This window comes from Aphelocoma coerulescens, chromosome 1 (genome assembly GCF_041296385.1).
Source record: "Aphelocoma coerulescens isolate FSJ_1873_10779 chromosome 1, UR_Acoe_1.0, whole genome shotgun sequence".
Taxonomy (NCBI): domain Eukaryota; kingdom Metazoa; phylum Chordata; class Aves; order Passeriformes; family Corvidae; genus Aphelocoma; species Aphelocoma coerulescens.
The window spans coordinates 65340587-65346882 of record NC_091013.1 but is presented as its reverse complement, the minus strand read 5'-3'; positions in this window follow the sequence as shown (position 1 = coordinate 65346882).

Genomic DNA, 6296 nt, shown 5'->3' with positions numbered 1-6296 from the left:
CTGGCCTTGGTCTTCATTTGGGCAATGCCCCAGTAACTCAGACTGCATCTTATCTGCAGCTGGCAGAGACTAATTTAGGCATTGCAGTAGCAGTCTGATGACATCCCCATCACAAGGTGTGTGGCAATAATCACTTTGGGACTGATGGGCAGCCTGTTCTCAGATACAGGATCAGAGACTGAAACATGCAGAAAAGTTAAGACACTGATCACATTTTATTTTCCTGAGATATTTTGAGAACATCTTTTTCACCATGTGATATGAATATCTTCCTTGCCTGGGTAATTTCCCACATTCACCTTCTTAAATGCCCTGCTTTCTGGAGAGTACTGCTTCCTCCCTTTTATAAAGTAATTCTATGTTTTGCTTTTAGCCTGGCTTTGAACAAATGAGGTTGGCTGCCAACTCACCCTGCTCCTGATGAGCTAGATCCGGAGTGACTGCTTGGAATTTTTTAGAAACATTCACTGTATGACTCAGCTTCCGAGGGGAGTTTATTACATTTCTTACTAATAAAAACTTCAGTAATTCTGGAGAAGACATCTCAGAATATCATGAAGAACCAAAGACTTTCATCACAAGATGCTGTGGGCTTATCACGTATTCAACAGCAGTTAAGAGCCTAGACTATTTCTGAATTTTGAGTCCCTAAAATGCATAGGGGTTTGAGCAGAGTGCAAACGACCCCTCTGGGCTGCAGCTAGTCTCCATCCTGCCTCTGTTTCTGTTCTATTTTGCACTTCTGGCTCCACAACAGCCCAATTTCAAGACAGAAACGCAGGAGGGGGTTGTTCATACTATTCCTTCCCCTTTCTCATAAAACCACATGCTCTCCAGCCCTGCACAGGGGTACTGCCCACAGAGGAGGGCTCCAAATGTGTGAAGAAGCCAGATTTTGGGTCTGAAATAAGTACTCCAGGCTAAGTAAAAGCAAAAATTCAGACTCTCTTTCAGCTTTTCAAAGTTTAATATAGGCTAGTTCAAGTGTCCTTTTGGGCTGAGCACTACCTGCTAGGGGTGCCAGTCAAGCGGCCTGTGTACCACACTCCCTGTATAGGACACCTTGGACGTCCCAAATATATGTCATGCCATCATGTGCTCCATAAGCCAGGCCTCCCCCTCCAGCAGTACTGTGCCACCCTAAAGTCAGGTGACGTGCTGTCTCAGAGTGGTCCATCCCTACCCCCTTTTCTGGTGCATCCCTCCAGCACTGCAGTCTCACTGGGCAGTTTCATCTGCTCCACACCTCAACAGAGGGGCCAAGAGCACCTGAAACCCACACGGGTCTTGCTGGATGCACACAGCTCAACAGAGTCCTGAAAGGTCATCAGCTCACAGAGCATGGACACTCTTGCACAGCAGCTCCAGCATCTCGGCTTCCCACAGACACAAGGACTGTGCATGGGAGACATGGAAATCCCCAGCACCAGGAGAGCTGGGGTGAGATACCAGGTCTCCCAGGCAACCCAGGTGAAGCAGCCTGCATATTTCCAGTTGCTCAGTCAGTGTTTTGCTGTCTGGAGGCACAAACTTCTAGTGGCAAAGTTTCACTTCTTTTCATGCCAAAAGATTTTTGATAAAAATGGATCTGTCAAACAGACAGAAGGGATTACCTCCATTGAAGATTTTAGCACTGCATGACTTCAACACGGCAGTTTAGCCTACTAACACACATCTATTTCCAGAGACCAAAATTACAAGCCTACATTCATTTTCTGTGCAATCCAGAAAAAAACAGCATCCAATGTTAGTCACTCATCTGCTGTCAGCCATAAGGCTGGATGGATGGGAAGACGAAAGTGACAGCTGCATGAAGAAGGGGGAAGAAGCATGGGCAATTTTAAAAGGAATTATACAGGAAGGAAAAGCACAGACGGTTTTCAAGCTGGTTCTTTTGCAACATTAGTAATGGCATCTTTTTTAATTGCCTGTGGTCCTTTCTTATTTGTTTGCAGTTCCTTGTTAAAATACTGTTGAGAGTGGAGGAGCGTTAATACATAGCTGGAATGGAAAAAGACATCTAATGCTGTCTTTAAGTAAAATAAATTGTTCTTTTTTAACTATGAAGCACTAAAACTGGTAATATTTTTGCCAGCTTCTTCAAAGGTGGCTGTGGGCCTCAGGAAAAATTGATTGTCTCCAAAAGCTGTGGAGATGATGGCAGCTGGGAGCATTAATGCTCTTCCCAGAGAATAATCGATCCAGTCTTTGATTCTGAAAAGACTGAACTGGAGTAGTCAACACCAAACAAAACACCAAACACCTTCTATGGTCTTCATCTAAAACCCATTGACGTCACTGGAAAGAATAGTGTCTTTTAGGATTAAAACCTAAATAAGACAGACTCGGAAATCATGACCGGAAAAAAAAAAAACCAACTCTTTTTCCTTCAGCTAGCTAAAAGCATTTCAGATCTAACACGTGCAAGCTTGTCAGTATGTCAGGTATATTCTGTCTTCTCCATGTAATGTACCTTTCAAAACCTTTCTGCAGCCATTTCTCTACCTACCAATCACCACGGTGACAAAGTTGCTTTCTGCTTGTGTTACTTCTGGTTTGTGTGTTAGACATTACAGGATTGCACATTGGTGGGATAATGAAAGTGCAGAATTTGAAGGATTTGGCAATGAATCTAGTTACCTCTATCTTAAGATTTGGTCTTCCAAAGACTTGTTGATTGTATTTGGCACATGAATGCATGCATGCACACAGGGCTGTGTTTTGGTCTGTGTTTACCACATACTAAATGTTCTGTGAAACCTGAGAATTCTGCTGAACTCTCCTTCCACACAAATATAGAAACCCAAAGCAAGATAAGCTTCCTTTTTCTCTCTCTGATGACTCTTTCATGATATCCCTGACGCAAGAGCTGGATAAAATTCAATGACAACATTCTAACATCAGAATGCCCAGATGTAAGTGCTCTGCTTCTTATATCCAGTGGCCAAACACCCCTGTAAGATACAACCTGCGAGTCCTTCCACATAACCCATGACCACCAAGCCCACTTTCATGTCAATGTACTCATCAATGATAGTTAGCAAAAACTTTACGAGAGACCACAATGTGCCTCTCTGCACAATGTGGGACATAAGTCTCTTGTCATCTGAGGCTGATGGGTTCCACCTGCCAGAGGTCCCTCTCCCTGGAGTATGTGGGAAGTTCTTCCTGCAGACACTGACTGCAGCCGAGACAAAAAGTAAGTTTAAATTTTTGTCCTTGGTCTGGATTTTAATGATGTTTCTTCAGATAAAACTCAGATGGGATTAGATCTCAGTAGGCACATTTTCTATTCTACTGACTTTGGGAAATGGTATATTGTGTGCTGTTTGATGTTTTTTAAGCTGTATTTTATAATGGCATATACAATTATCTATAGATGTGATTTTGAAAGAGATCATAACATGACCTTTTGTCCCTTTTTTTTTCTCAGAATTTCAGGAAAATATCCATGTGTCTGTGATGAGCAATAAATACATTGAAAAAAACCAAGGTCTATTTATAAATGAAATTTCTAGCCTTGAAAATTGCTAGAATGACATATTTCTTTTGTAATTAGTTTGCAACTAGTGTCCCCCTAGATAAAAGTGAGAATTCATTTAAGCTCATCTTTGTCCCAGGCTACATGTTTTTGTGACATGATTTCATGAAATCCTCTTGACAGTCATTTACTGAAAACAAAACTGTCGAAACAAGGCTGGCTATGGTGGTGACACGAGTGGGAGAGGGAAGGGTAAATTCTGAGGTGGCAGGGTCCTCCACCATTACAGGATGGGGATTGTTCAGTGCTAAGGGAAATCCATCACCCACACATCCCAACCTGCTGCTCTCTGGGAAGTTGCCATGCTGAGCTGATTAATGCAATCGTTTCCCTTTACCTTAGACATTTAAATCATGGTGGACAACAAGCTGCCCATGAGCCAGAAGTGTGCTGAAGGCCAAGAAGGCCTACGGAATCCTGGGATGCATTAGGAAGAGCATTGCCAGCAGGTCAAGGGAGGTGATCCTGCCCCTCTACTCAGCCCTGCTGAGGCCACATCTGGAGTGCTGTGTCCAGTTCTGGGCTCCTCAGCACAACAGAGACAGGGAGCTCCTGGAGCAGGTCCAGTGTAGGATGACAAAGATAAGTAAGGGCCCAGAGCATCTCTGTGAGGAAAGGCTGAGGGAGCAGGGCCTGTTCAGCCTTGAGAAGAGACAGCTGAGAGGAGACCTCATCAATGTGTGGAAGTGTCTGAAGGGAGGATGCCAAGAGGATGGAGCCAAGATCTTCTCAGTGGTGCCAAGCAATGGGACAAGAGACAACAGGCAGAAACTGAAGCACAGGAAGTTCCACCCGAATATGACGAAGAACTTCTTTACTGTGTAAGTGACCATGCACTGAAACAGATTGTCCAGAGAGGTTGTGGAGTCTCCTTTATTGAAGTTAATCAAGAACCATCTGGATGCAATCCTGTGCAGTGTGGTCTAGGACAACCCTGCTTGAGCAAGGAGGTTGGACCAGATGACGCTCTGTGGACCCTTCCAACCTGACCCATTCTGTGTGTTTCTGTGAACTCTGTGTTTCTTTGCAGAAGACGAGAGAAGCCCAGGGTGAGCTCTCCTGCTTCATGTGCTCAGGCACCAAGCCCAGGGGTACTTCAGTGTCCTTGAAATTGTCTGGATAGATTAAGCCCTCCAACACTATCTTATATGAGCTATCTAGTTAGGCATTAGGGCAAGGATGTGTAGAAAATCATTCCAGCCACATGCACCCCCTTCAGGACTTTTCACTTATTTATTTATATATTTATATACTTTTAGCAAAAAAAGACATTAATGCTCATTGGTTCTAAGTTACGTAGTGAACCCTTTCCTAAGTTTACCCCATTCCCAATTTATACCTAACCCATTTTTCACCCCATGGCTTCCCTATACAATTCCCTTTCCCTACAACTCCTCTCCGATGCTGAGTGGGGGACGAAGAGGGGAAGGGAAGAAATTAACTATTTTTGTTTAGAGTTCCAACAGGTACAAATGGAAGAAACCTTCTCCTGCCTCAGTTTCCCCACAAAGCATGCCCGGAGAGTCCTGTCTCCCTTCTGTCAGCCTTAAGATGCTCCAGAGAATCTGTTTGGACATTTAAAGACTCAAGAGGGTGGCTTGTTTTGTTTTGAAACTGTTCTTGTTATGTTTATCCAGTTATTTTCAATGTTAAGTTTCAAATCTCTTTTTGTTAAAAATAAACGGGTGAAATGTTGGGGCCCTCCTCCCTGCCATGGGGTCCTGGGAGAGGGGCCCTGGGGGGAGACACGGGGTTTCCCTGCCCCTGGTCAGCCTCATTCCCCATTGGTTGTTTTGTGTTCCCCTGCGCGGGCAAGGACCCTCGGGTCCCGTGATTGCCGCAGTTCTTCGACAGCACTGGCCATGCGGCTGGAGAAATAAACATCTCTGAAAATATCCACCAAGAATCTGTCCTTATATTTCTTTTCCACGGGCCTCGTTGTCTGATACACATGTTACAGAATCCCCACTGTAACAACATAGTTTTCTTTATTAATTAGTATTCTATCCTCTGTTGATTATTGATCTCTCACTCCTCAAGGTAATGAGTCCACATTTTTTTCATCCCTCTTATAATCTTTTTTTAAGACAGAATCTCCAACTCTCCCGGCTGTAATCTCCTCTGTATCTTCTGGTTTCTCCAACATGTCCTTGAAGTCCATAAATTTAAGATCCCAGATATCCAATCTTCAACTCTCTCAGGCTTTCTTTATTGAAGCTTACCAGGGCAAGTTTAGCAAACTTCAGTTTTGGTGATTTAATGATCAAAGGAACAACAAGAGTCTGTGAAAAAGAAACTTAACTTGGGCTGGCTACAAGTGGGCACTGCTTATGAATAATTACAACAACTAATTTAAAATTAGTTAGATCATTTCCAATATCAGCACCATTCTTTGTGGTTGGTTGTCATCAGCTGACCTTGTTCGCCAGCTGGTCCCGGTGTTTGGGACCAGTCTGGGCAGCCCTGAGCAGCCTGACATGGGCTGGCTACACAACAGAGTAATAGTCAGTCCATCTTGCATAGGATTTTATGGTGATGATTAAAGTACCTCATGTTTTGCTTTCAGAGTCCTCAGTGCAATGTGGAGAAGCTGGGCAGAGTCTGACTGGTCTTCTGCTGGAAGTAGAAATAAAGATACTCATTTGGTTTTGTTTGGCAGAGATGTTTCTTCTACTTTGTTGCTGTTGCTACAAGACCAAAGCTGTTGTCTATTCTCCGGAAATACAGAGCATGCCTCCAGAGAAGAATTAGCGCA